General features: G+C 46.3%; 1 pseudogene; it reads right to left on the bottom strand.

Annotated features, from left to right (window-relative positions):
* Positions 1-14,037, bottom strand: part of LOC119289412 — a 25,692-nt pseudogene that overhangs the window by 2,335 nt on the left and 9,320 nt on the right.

Here is a 14,037-nt window from a genome sequence, read left to right as displayed (position 1 = left end):
TGGGGATGGTCGGGCACGACGTAATGGTTGTAGGCCTTCTCTCATGTATCGTTGTAGCTCATGGTAGTGTTTGGAAGATTCCTTCGTGGATAGCCTTACACCAAGACGTCCAGATGGCCCATAGTGTAACTGCCATCTTCACAAACTGATCATGTGATAACGTTTAAAGTAGCTTTCAGTTCAGCTATAGCGATCAGACTTTGCCCAAGTTCCTCGTCAACAAGTTCCCATGAGCACCTAAATGTCGTACATTCCAACAAGGAGCAGCGCCGTGAATCTGGGGTACCGCATAAACCACAAGAGGATGATGCTTGGGCTCTAACATCTTCTGTCGGCAGTGACTATTTTGAGAGCCTTCAAAGAAATATTCTTATCTTCCCTGGTACCTGAGTTTTCCATAGAGATTTCTAGGACCCTTCATCACTGTTAGTGCCAGAAGAACTTGCCGAACCCTCAAGCCAGGCTTCCCTTCTTTGTGTAGTTGCCACTAGCATTCTATAATCCGACCTAACCGAGAAGACACTATTCTTTTCAAAGTTCCAGCTCCAGAAATCAGGAATATTCATTGTACATAACGGGATTCCCATGATCACAGAAGCATCAAACGGGAAGAACGCCTCCTGTAAGCGTTATCTATCCCATGTGGCTGAAGTAGAACTTATTAGTTCTAACACATAAGTGGGTGGGTTCTGAACCAAACAACCATATGGCCGCATCATCTCGCCTCCTGGCAACCAGTTTTCATTCCAGATGTTTGTATCCTCTCCACTCCCTATCCTTTTGATGAGCCCTTGTTGTAATGTGTCTCTCCCTTCAATTATGGCTCTCCAAATCTAGCTTGGGTGACCACCCAAACTCACATGCAATATGGTAGAATCTGGATAGCATAGGCTCTTCAACAAACATGCACTCAAAGACTCGGGCGGCTGCAAAAGTCTCCGTGCATGTTTTGCCAACATAGACAGGTTAAAAAGTTCAAAATCTTTGAAGCCCAATCCTCCCATACCTTTTGGTTGAGTCATTGCTTTCCAGAATACCCAATGAGGTTTGCGCTTTCCATCCTTAATGCCCCACCAAAACTTCTGGATTAACATGTTGAGATGCTCACGAAGTCCTCTTGGGAGCTTAAAACACAACATAGAAAACACCAGGACTGGCTGGGCTACTGTTTTTGAGATATATAAGTCGATGTGCATGGGGAGGAGTGTAATCTGATCTGGTGTCAATGGGCCACCGAGAAAAAGCTTTTGGGCACTAATACGCCAGACGGCAAACCTATATATATATATAATCTATTCTCTCAGCCTAAAAAACAAATCGACATCTATTCTCACAAGAAAAAACCTTCACTTCGTCACCCCATCTCTCCCCCCCTCTCTCTCTCTATCTATCTATCTCCCTAAGAAAAAACAATGACACTGAAGAAAAAAAGACTCATGTATGAAAATTTCAATTTACCAAGTTTATTCATGGATATCTTATTTCCCCAAGTCGTCGTGTTCCCATTCCTCTGGCGGCCTCCACTACTAGAGTCCAGTTATCCATCTACCCGGCCTTTCGAGAGTTCTGATCATTCTCCCTAGTCGTCTAGGGTTTTTCGTGCATAGAGGACTCTAGCTCCAGGATGGTGCAGCAATGGAGAAGGGTTGGAATGGCATATCCAAGTGGAATCAAGGCCACATCAGGTGGACTTTACACGGGAGAATATGATGGCAAGGTCAAGGATTCCCTGCTAGATTCGTCTTCTGCAATTATGCAAACAAGTTTTAGGGGTTGAATCCTCATGGAGAAGAGTAGTCAGGCCTTGATTTCTAGGATGAAGTGAGGACTTGATCAAGAAGGTGAGGTAGGTACGACTATTTAGGGTTCATACCTTGATCCCTTCAGTCATGTGGTATTGTTTTCTATTACTTATGTGATCAATAAGAGTGTCTATGCCTGTGAAGATGTGTATGTGAGAATGTTCTCTTTGAAGTCCAACTGCAGGGTTGGATACAATAAATAAATAACATGCCAATCCTGAACAAGAAACCGAGGCGATTCTGCATTGGAAACCACTTTGAATGATAAATTATTCTAGACGGTTCAGTGCATGAAACCCCCTCCCATGGCTTCGAGGTGGCATGCATGCAAAATCGCTGTAGGCGCCTCAAAAGCCTTTTTCTATACTAGTGCCTTATGTGGGCTACAACCACCTAGTAGACCCAGATGGATATAAGAACCCTTAATTTTCTCCTCTTTTGCTCCTCGCCTTTCAACAAGGTCGTGCCATTTTGACATGTAACATTAAAAGCAATATACGAGGTAATGATTAACTTTCACTCTTAAGCTCTCATTTCTCGTCATATTTATGTCACGGCCAAACCACTTGTTGACACCTTCGTACATTCTAGATTTTTTTTGTGAATGACATTCTAGAATTTTCTACAAGTTGCAAGATCAAAGTTGAAGGATGCTAAATACTCCTAGAACTAAACATGCATATATAAGCTGTTCATGGCAGACCTAAATCACACATACTATTTCTTACACGAATGTGATTTGTTATCTTTTATGTCTTTTATATTTTTATATTATATATTTTGATAAGATGTTCAATCTAAAATATGAAAATTCATTAAAAGTCTCACTCAAAAACCAGTAATTGTAGTTCTAATCTTATTAGTGGTATATATGCTTTCAAAGATAGATGTTTAAATTGTATAATCAAATCACAGATGCACTTTTCATTTGTGTTGTTAGATACGATAATAAATCTTCATGGCACGATTCAATAAAAATGTATGGATGGAAAATATTTACAATTTAAATACAAAATAAGTCGTTCAAAGGTAAAAATGTTTAGTATAAATTGAATGTCTACTATTAAAGGGCAGTTCATAAAGCGTCGCATCAATAAATAAAAACCCTGCCGATATTCCCCCTGATTGAACCACACCTTCGCAACAATGAACTTATGTCTTTAAATTGATGCTACAAATGACACAAATGTGGAACAAAAAGTTTGAAGACCAATTGGGCACAAGATCATACCATCATATTAAACAAGAAAAGGGAAGCAAGTTCAAGAAGATTGCACCTCTAACAGAAATAACTAGCTCACATGAGTCGGACCAACTTAGAAGATTAGGTTGCGGCCTTCCTCTACCTGTGCAGGGTACCTCCTCCTACCTCCGTTTTCTCGCTTCACCTCCAATGGGAACCTCCCTCAGAGGCGAATGACTCCTACCACTAGCCACTGGGAACCAAATACAGACGCCATTGACTCACTCTATCGCTGTCGGAAACAAACCTAAGACGCGGGCGGGGCTGCTTCGCAAAGTCTCAGACCGGAAGCAACTACAGAGGTGGCTTCCCTCCCACGCCAGTTGCTGGGAACCAACTACAGACACCGCTGACTCTCACACTTGTGAGGACGAGAGGGTTCGCGTGTGGGACAACCTGACAGGGTTGCTCGCCGCCACGTTAGCAAAGATCAAGAGGATTTCAAAGTTGATGACGTCTCCATGCGAAAAGGAGTTGTTGTGTTCATGGGCGGGCCATCATGGGTGCTCGACATGTCGATGTTCGAGTGAGAGATGGGGTGTGAAGTGTAGCTTGTCGTCCATGGATACATCAAACGAGAGAGGAAATGCTCTGCTTTGCCATATGTATATATTATGTTGTTGAGACTGTGATGTTCCTTGTAATATAACCATGGACGATACTGTATCATAGAGTTTGTTGTCCAAACCTATGAACCATGAGAATAAAGTATCTTGATTCGTTGCATGGTTGAGTAGAGTTTGTGAGTGAGACTGGCAATATCTTGATCAGAGTTTGTTGGGTAAAATTGGTGTGGATGATTTTGGTGGCGTTAAAATAATAATAATCAAAACTAACCAGCATCTGGAGATGCTCCTACTGCATTTGGTGGTGTTCAAAAACTGAGTTGATTTGGTGACAATGGAGTTGTTGTATGACTACATGGCACTAAAAGAGGCACTTGTATGACTCAATTTTTAATGATAAAAAAAGACAGGCCACAGATCATTGATAATGCTCCAAACCTATAGAGCATGATCACGACCGTCATGGCGAAACAGGATGGCGGCGGAGACGGAATGGCAAAGGAGAAGGTAGCGGAGCTCGGCGGCCATCAAAGGCGGAGTGTGCGTGGAGCCTGGAGGATGAAATACATGTAGATCATCAAACTAGGTATGCACACCTAGAGCCTGGAGGAGGTACGCGCGACGTCAGACGGGAGGACTCCGTTGCCTTCCTCTACCTGTGCTGGGTACCTCCTACTACCTTTGTTGCCTCCCTTCACCTCCAATGGGAACCTCTCACAGAGGCGAATGATTCCTACCGCTAGCTGCTGGGAACCAACTGCAGACGCCATTGTCTAACTCAACCACCATCGCGAACAAATTACCTAAGACGCGGACGCGGCTGCCTCGCACAGTCTCAGACTGGAAGCAACTATAGAGGCGGCTTCCTTCCCACGCCAGTCGCTGGGAACCAACTATAGATGTCGCATAGACTGTCTTCTAGCGTCACAACACTGTCTGCGGTCTTCAGTGATGCGAAGGAGCACCACCAGTCAGCATTGTTGGAAATATGCCCTAGAGGCAATAATAAAATGGTTATTATTATATTTCCTTGTTCATGATAATTGTCTATTGTTCCTGCTATAATTGTGTTAACTGGAAACCGTAATACATGTGTGAATACATAGACCACAACATGTCCCTAGTAAGCCTCTAGTTGACTAGCTCGTTGATCAATAGATGGTTATGGTTTCCGGACCATGGACATTGGATGTCATTGATAACGGGATCACATCAATAGGAGAATGATGTGCTGGACAAGACCCAATCCTAAGCATAGCACAAGATCGAGTAGTTCGTTTGCTAAAAGCTTTTCTAATGTCAAGTATCATTTCCTTAGACCATGACATTATGCAACTCCCGGATACCGTAGAAATGCTTTTGGTGTACCAAACGTTACAACGTAATTGGGTGGCTATAAAGGTACACTACAGGTATCTCCGAAAGTGTCTGTTGGGTTGGCATGAATCAAGACTGGGATTTATCACTCTGTATCATAATGAGCTCAATGTGACTAAGTAGTTAGTCACGGGATCATGCATTACGGAATGAGTAAAGTGACTTGCCGGTAACGAGATTGAACGAGGTATTGGGATACCGCCGATCGAATCTCGGGCAAGTAACGTACCGATTGACAAAGGGAATTGTATACGGGATTGATTGAATCCCCGACATCGTGGTTCATCTGATGAGATCATCATGGAACATGTGGGAGCCAACATGGGTATCCATATCCCGCTGTTGGTTATTGGCCAGAGAGCTGTCTCGGTCATGTCTGCATGATTTCTGAACCCGTAGGGTCTACACACTTAAGGTTCGGTGACACTAGAGTTGTTATGGGAATTAGTGTGCAGTTACCGAATGTTGTTCGGAGTCCCGGATGAGATCCCGGACATCACGAGGAGTTCTGGAATGGTCCGGAGGTAAAGATTTATATATGGGATGTCCTATTTTGGCCACCGGAAAATGTTTAGGATTTTTCGGTATTGTACTAGGAAGGTTCTAGAAGGTTCTGGAGTGGGGCCCACCTGCATGGGGCCCCACATGAACGTGGGTAGTGGGGGCAAGGCCCCACACCCCTGGTCAAGGCGCACCAAGATCCCCCTTAGAAGGAATAAGATCATATCCCGAAGGGATAAGATCAAGATCCCTAAAAAGGGGGGATAACAACCGGTGGGGGAGGGAAATGATGGGATTTCTTTCCTCCCACCTTTGCCAACACCCCAATGGACTTGGAGGGCAAGAAACCAGCCTCCTCCACCCCTATATATAGTGGGCAGGCGGGATGAGACTCCGGACGAAAAAAAGAGGCCAAAAAAAGAGGGCCCAAAAAAAACAAAAAAATGAGAGAAAAAGAGAAGGGGCAATGCTACTATCCTTTTACCACACTTGTGCTTCAAAGTAGCACCATGATCTTCATGATAGAGAGTCTCCTATGTTGTCACTTTCATATACTAGTGAGAATTTTTCATTATAGAACTTGGTTTGTATATTCCAACGATGGGATTCCTCAAATGCCCTAGGTCTTCATGAGCAAGCAAGTTGGATGCACACCACTCAGTTTGTTTTTGAGCTTTCATATACTCATAGCTCTAGTGCATTCGTTGCATGGCAATCCCTACTCACTCACATTGATATTTATTGATGGGCATCTCCATAGCTCATTGATACGCCTAGTCGATGTGAGACTATCTCCCTATTTTTGTATTCTCCACAACCACCATTCTATTCCACCTATAGTGTTATGTCCATGGCTCATGCTCATGTATTGAATGAAAGTTGAAAAAGTTTGAGAATACTAAAGTATGAAACAATTGCTTGACTGAAACCGGGGTTGTGCATGATTTGAATATTTTGTGTGATGAAGATGGAGCATAGCTAGACTATATGATTTTGTAGGGATAAGCTTTCTTTGGCCATGTTATTTTGAGAAGAAATAATTGCTTTATTAGTATGCTTGAAGTATTATTGTTTTTATGTCAATATTAAACTTTTGTTTTGAATCTTATGGATCTGAATGTTCTTGCCACAATAGAGAAGATTACATGGATAAATATGTTAGGTAACATTTGCTACCTCTTGAGCTTCCGTTGGTTTTCCCTTGAAGAGGAAAGGGTGATGCAACAAAGTAGCGTAAGTATTTCCCTCAGTCTTGAGAACCAAGGCATCAATCTAGTAGGAGACGACACACAAGTCACCGAATACCTGCAGAAACAATCAAGAACTTGCAACCAATGCAATAAAGGGGTTGTCAATACCTTCACGGTCACTCGCAAAAGTGAAATCTAATAGAGATAATAAAGTAATTATTTTTGGTATTTTTGATGTATAGATTGGAAAGTAAATATTGCAAAATAATAGATCGGAAACTAGCAAGATGTAAATAAGATTAAATAATATGGAAAACAGATGCAATATGAGGGAAAAGAGACCCGGGGCCCATAGGTTTCACTAGTGGCTTCTCTCGAGATAGCATGTATTACGGTGGATGAACAAATTACTGCCGATCAATTGATAGAAAAGCGCATAATTATGACGACATCTAAGGCAATGATCATGAACATAGGCATCACGTCCGTATCAAGTAGACCGACTCCTGCCTCCATCTACTACTATTACTCCACACATCGACCACTATCCAGCATGCATCTAGAGTATTAAGTTCATAAAGAACGGTGTAGCACATTAAGCAAGATGACATGATGTAGAGGGATAAACTCAAGCAATATGATATAAACCCCATCTTTTTATCCTCGATGGCAACAATACAATACGTGCCTTGCCGCCCCTACTATCACTGGGAAAGGACACCACAAGATTGAACCCAAAGCTAAGCACTTCTCTCATGGCAAGAAAGATCAATCTAGTAAGCCAAACTAAACCGATAATTCGAAGAGACTTGCAAAAATATCAAATCATGCATATAAGAATTCAGAGAAGAACCAAATAATATTCATAGATAATCTTAATCATAAATCTACAATTCTTCGGATCTCGGCAAATACACCGCATAAGAATATAACATCGAATAGATCTCCAAGAACATCAAGGAGAACTTTGTATTGAGAATCAAACAGAGATAAGAAGCCATCTAGCTAATAACTATGGACCCGAAGGTTTGTGGTAAACTACTCACGCTTCATCGGAGAGGCAATGGTGTTGATGTAGAAGCCCTCCATGATCAAATCCCCCTCCAGCAGATCACCGGAAAAGGCCCCAAGATGGGATCTCACGGCTACAGAAGGTTGCGGCGGTGGAAAAGTGGTTTCGTGGCTCCCCCGATGTTTTTAGGGTATAAGAGTATATATTGGTGAAAGAACTAGGTCAGTGGAGCTACGAGGGGCCCACCAGGGTGGGGGGTGCGCCTACCCCCCTGGGCGCTGCCTCCTGCCTTGTGGACACCTCTTTGTGTCTCCGACTTCATCTCCAAGTCTTCTGGTTTGCTTTCGGTCCAAGAAAGATCATTGCGAGGTTTCATTCCGTTTGGACTCCTTTTGGTATTCCTTTTCTGCAAAACTCTAAAATAGGCAAAAAAAAAGCAGAAACTGGCACTGGGCCTTTGGTTAATAGGTTAGTCCCAAAAATAATATAAAAGAGCTTATTAAAACCCATTAAATATCCAAAACAGATAATATAATAGCATGGAACAATCAAAAATTATAGATATATACGTTGGAGATGTATCAGCATTCCACATCAAAAATTCTGTTTTTATCATTTACCTACTCGAGGACGAGCAGGAATTAAGCTTGGGGATGCTTGATACGTCTCCAACGTGTCTATAATTTTTGATTGTTCCATGCTATTATATTATCCATCTTGGATGTTCTATAATGCATTTATATGCTAATTTATATGATATTTGGGACTAACATATTAACCTAGAGCCCAGTGCCAGTTTCTCTTTTTTCCTTGTTTTTGAGTATCGTGGAAAAGGAATATGAAACGGAGTCCAATTGACCTGAAAATCTACGATGATTATTTTTGGACCAGAAGAAGCCCACGGAGCATTGGAGATGGACCAGAAGAGTCCCGAGGCCACCATAAGGGTGGAGGGCGCCCTACCCCTTGGGCGCGCCCCTACCTCGTGGCTTCCTCGTGGACCCCTCCTGACTTGTTCCCGACGCCAACAGCTCTTATATATCCCTAAACTTCCAGAACAGAAAGAAGATCGGGAGTTCCGCTGCCGCAAGCCTTTGTAGCCACCAAAAACCAATCGGGAGCCTGTTCCGGCACCCTGCCAGAGAGGGGATCCATCACCGGTGGCTATCTTCATCATCACGGCGCTCTCCATGACGAGGAGAGAGTAGTTCACCCTCGGGGCTGAGGGTATTTACCAGTAGCTATGTGTTTGATCTCTCTCTCTCTCTCTCTCTCTCTCTCTCTCTCTCTCTCTCGTTCTTGATTTGGCACGATCTTGATGTACCGCGAGCTTTGCTACTATAGTTGGATCTTATGATGTTTCTCCCCCTCTACCTTCTTGTAATGGATTGAGTTTTCCCTTTGAAGTTATCTTATCGGATTGAGTCTTTAAGGATTTGAGAACACTTGATGTATGTCTTGCATGTGCTTATAGATGGTGCAAGTGAGATATCCACGTGATCCACTTGATGTATGTTTTGGTGATCAACTTGCGAGTTCAGTGACCTTGTGAACTTATGCATAGGGGTTGGCACACGTTTTCGTCTTGACTCTCCGGTAGAAACTTTGGGGCACTCTATGAAGTTCTTTGTGTTGGTTTGAATAGATGAATCTGAGATTGTGTGATGCATATTGTATAATCAAACCCGCGGATACTTGTGGTGACATTGGCGTATCTAGGTGACATTAGGGTTTTGGTTGATGTGTGTCTTAAGGCGTTATTTTGCTACGAACTCTAGGGCTGTTTGTGAGACTTATAGGAATAGCCCAATGGATTGATCGGAAAGAATAACTTTGAGGTGGTTTCGTACCCTACAATAATCTCTTCGTTTGTTCTCCGCTATTAGTGACTTTGGAGTGACTCTTTGTTGCATGTTGAGGGATTGTTATATGATCTAATTATGTTATTATTGTTGGGAAAATTTGCACTAGCGAAAGTATGAAACCTAGGCCTTGTTTTCAAGCATTGTAATACCGTTTTCGCTCACTTTTATTACTAATTACCTTGATATTTTTATATTTTCAGATTACAAAAACCTATATCTACCATCTATATTGCACTTGTAATCACTTCGCCGAACTAGTGCACCTATACAATTTACCATTGTATTGGGTGTGTTGGGGACACTAGAGACTTTGTTATTTGGTTGTAGGGTTGTTTGAGAGAGACCATCTTCATCCTACGTCTCCCACGGATTGATGAACCTTAGGTCATCCGCTTGAGAGAAATTTGCTACCGTCCTACAAACCTCTGCACTTGGAGGCCAACAACGTCTACAAGAAAAAGGTTGTGTAGTAGACATCATGCGACGACTGCCAGTACTTGCGAGCGAGGAGAGCACGGGTCGAGGAGTCCTGCGAGGCGTGTGTGAAAGAATCTAGCGACTGTGAAGCCTCGCATCGGATGGTGCATAAGACGACTTATAACGTGGGAGGATCAGTCGGATGATGGGTAGTATCTGCCCAAAAAAATGAAGACGAAATAAATGTAGCAAGACAAAAACCTCATCTTATGCCACAAGAGAGACAGTCTTACGATTGAACACATTCAAGCGCGTCGTGGTTCTATAAGCACTATGATCATTGTATGCGAGAATGCAACGACGGACAAATGACAACAGGATGGGATGTCATGTTGAAATAAAGAACATGGATCTATTGGTTTCTTGACTCATGATTATTTGGATTACGGGCATGTAATATCTTTTTCTTCCGTTGCAATACACAGGCTCTTTTGCTAGTCACACTAACATGATAACTGTTTCTAATTAGCCTCTGCCAAACTAAGCCTACTTCTGAATAAATACAAAACTAGCAATTTCTTGACGGATAGGTCTGGGTGGTGTAGTAGGTTAGAGCATCTATAGTCGGATATGTCAAATATGCCCCTTCAAACGCATCTGGAGGACGCGTCCGCGGACAGTGATCGGGCATGCCTCAAATTTCACTAGTTGCATCCGCCCATCTCATACTAGATTCTTAAATCCATACAAAGACATGCAAACGAAATAAACCTACATACTATGTCGATCATCTAGCTACTCATCGTCGGAGATGTCGACAATCTCCGTGCCTGGCTCCGGCAGCATTGGCGGCAGTTGCAGCTCTGGCTCCTCCGGCTGCTCGGCTCCGGCCTCCGCCTCTATCTCCGCATCGAGTTCGGGAAGAGTGCGTCGGACGCCGCCTGCTTCTGCCGGAGGAATGCCCGGTTGGCCTCCACATATGCCTCATCCTGGATGGACTTCAGGATGGCCTGCTACTCCGCCATCTCGTCGGACCGGGCGACGGCGAACTCCGCCTCCGCCTGCTCCATGTTGAAGCCCAACAACTGCTGCTCTGGCTGCTCCGCTTCTTCCGCCTCCATCGGAGCCAGCTCCTCCTCCTCCTCTCCCCCCGGCTCCTCCTCCTCCTCTCCCCCCGGCTCCTCCTCCTCCTCCTCCTCCGGCTTCGGCAAGTCCGAGGCAGCCCGGCGGCGATGCGGGCGGCTCGCGCGACTTGTCTCGCCCGGATCTCCTGCTGGATCTCGTAGTGGCGCTCCGGCGTGAGCATTGCGTAGTAGGTGATCTTCCTCCGGACCATGGCGGAGTGCCGAAGCATGGGCAGTGCATCGAAGCGGGAGAGGTAGGAGGTGGATGACCTCAGACTGGCGGCACGGAGAGGAGGGGGTGGATGGACTAGGATTGCGGGACTCAGGCCGGGTTAAATAGGCGGATTTTCTCTCGGGCGGCGAGCCAGAGCGGTGCCATGCGGTGTTCACACCACGACGACGGAGGAGGCGTCCGTCGGACCGCTGAGTTTTCGGGCGAGTCCGTGTGGGACCCCTTCGTTAGTCTTACGTGGCGGACGTGCCCGCGCGCCCCCATATTCGCCCCATATTTGGGCTGGATATAAGGGGTGCCGGTCAGTCCGGGCGTTTGAGGCCCATTTGAGGGGGCTGTTTGGGGTCAAAAAGTCGTGACAGTTCAGTGACCAGGCGGCCCGCCCGGACGTATAAGGTGGGTTTGGGGCGCCCGGCTGTAGATGCTCTTATCACGTTAGTCTCACACACTAAAGGTCCCCGGTTCGAACCTGGGCTCAGACATTATTTTTTTGAATATGCACTTGCAGATACTCATACAGAAATCCTATCTATTTTAACTTGTAGCAAACCTTTTTTTTGCGAATAACTTGTAGCAAACTATGCTTAACCTTTTGAACAAAATTTTGGTAATTATAATATTCTGCACTTTTCCGGACAAAAAAGGTTGTCAAATACAATAACTCATAGTAGATAACTGTTTCATAAATAAAACACAACAAAAAAATTTGTAAAACTTTGCTTGCAACCGTAATCGTTCATGAGGAAATATTTTTCTGACAGATGCTTTGCACACTGTACAAGCTTTTGAACATCTTGCCTTCTGGTCCCTAAGTTAACTGCAATTGTCCCCGCCTGTGTCCCGACAAGCTCAGATACAATTTGAGGCTCTTCCAAAATTTCGTCTGCTTCGTATCCAGATAAATGTAGATCTGAAGCACTTAGTGTGATACGCAAAGGATAAATGGCAGGGAAGTCAGAAGCGAAGCATGGCAAGTCCAGGACAGATACTCCTGGGATTACCATCAGCTGATCTTTTGTTTCTAAAGTCATCGCCAACGAGTTATCAAAATATTTTCCATTCTCACTAGACTGAGCTCTTGCAGCTTCTAAAGACGATAGTAGGAGGTAACTCGGGCTTGAGCTTTGGAGCAACTGAAGGCAGTGGCTCACTTTATCTGCATCAACGAGACCTTCAGCCATATAACCTGAAGTGCGCATCATGAACCTTGTCAAGTAAACTATAACCGGAATGTGTAAGGGATGGCAAACATCGACGATACCTTGCACATCGCTTAGATGATCGGATAGACGACTAGGCCTGGCGATGGGCGGGGCGACTAGGGACGGGTCTCGCGACCACGGCGCCGGCGGTGACCGGCGAGTCGGAGGACGGTTCTGGACGCTAGTGGAGAGTGACGAGGAGGAGGACGAAGACGACGGCCAGCATCTTGACGCCGGTTCGCCGGAGACGGCGTCACCTACGCCTTCAGATCACATTTGCGAGGCTTTCAAGATTGGATATTCCGAGGATGAGGTTGCGCTGTTGGTAGATGATGCGATCCCGCAGGACGATCCGGCGAGGACTGGACTGGAGAAGACGGAGAGGATCGAGATCGTTCGGCGCGTCGTTCACCGGAGGACGACGGCAACGGCGATCCGGCCATGGCGTGGCCCTCTTCCAACGGTACGTCTTCCGGCCCTTAGGTTCGGTGATTTTCTCGGTCCGGAATGAAAGGTTGTGCCCAGTCGCCGGAAGAAGGGCCGGCGGCCGGAGCCGACGGTGGTGCAGCAGTCCGGTGAGATCACGATCGGGGTAGCCAGGCGGCTGCGTTTGAATTCGTTGATGGGCTTGGCTGGGCTGGGAGATCAGGACGATGGGTGTGAGGCCCATCGGGTGGCATCTCCGTGTGAGCCAGAGTTAGCCGGGTATGAGGCCCAGGCTAACGCGGTCTCCACAGGCTCTGCGGGCGACGAGGCAAATAGCCTTTGTATGCGTATGTGCGATCGTGTTTCGTCGTGCGTCTTGTCTCCGCCAACGCTGCGCCCTAGGTTTAGGCGTCGCGAAGGTTCAGCAGGTTTCCGTCGCTGTGGTCCAGGCCGGGCGACTCGGATCCCTCCCCTGATGGCGGGACGGGGGGATGCAGCGGCCTCCGGCCCCAACAAGCAGGCGCTCGCCGGAGTGACACCGGCGGCCCGTGGTGGCGGTGTTCCACAAGGCCAGCGGCCGGTGCTGCCGGCTGGCCGTGGTGCGCCACAGGGGCCGCGACCTACGACTGCGGCCGGACGAGGCACCCCGCCAGGGCCGAGACCTGCGCAGGCTGTGGGGGCCGTGCCAGCCGCCAGCCGCGGTGCTCAAGGTCTCTGGCAGCAGGCGCCGGCTACTTCTCTGCCGATGGCTGTGGGGCGTGGTGCTCCAGGACTACGGCCGCTGGCGCCGGCTGCTTCTCTGTCGATGGCTGTGGGGCGCGGTGCTGCTCCGCCGAGGCCGCCGCCGACTGCACCTGTGGCTGCGCCCCGAGGTCAATGGGGGGATGACGACTACGATGCTTATGGGACTGGCCAGCACCGTGGCTCTTCGTTCACGGGTGGCGGACGTGGTTATGCTTGGCAAAGTGATGGGTCAGTTGAGAGGCCTTTCTTGGGTCCTTTAGGCGGCTTCGTTGAGGGGCCTTCTGATCCGGGTCATCGACAACGAGGAGGTTTCCGAGGCCATCGTGGTGGTCGGGG

This window comes from Triticum dicoccoides, chromosome 4A (genome assembly GCF_002162155.2).
Source record: "Triticum dicoccoides isolate Atlit2015 ecotype Zavitan chromosome 4A, WEW_v2.0, whole genome shotgun sequence".
NCBI classification, from domain to species: domain Eukaryota; kingdom Viridiplantae; phylum Streptophyta; class Magnoliopsida; order Poales; family Poaceae; genus Triticum; species Triticum dicoccoides.
This window is presented reverse-complemented; position numbering and strand designations above follow the sequence as displayed.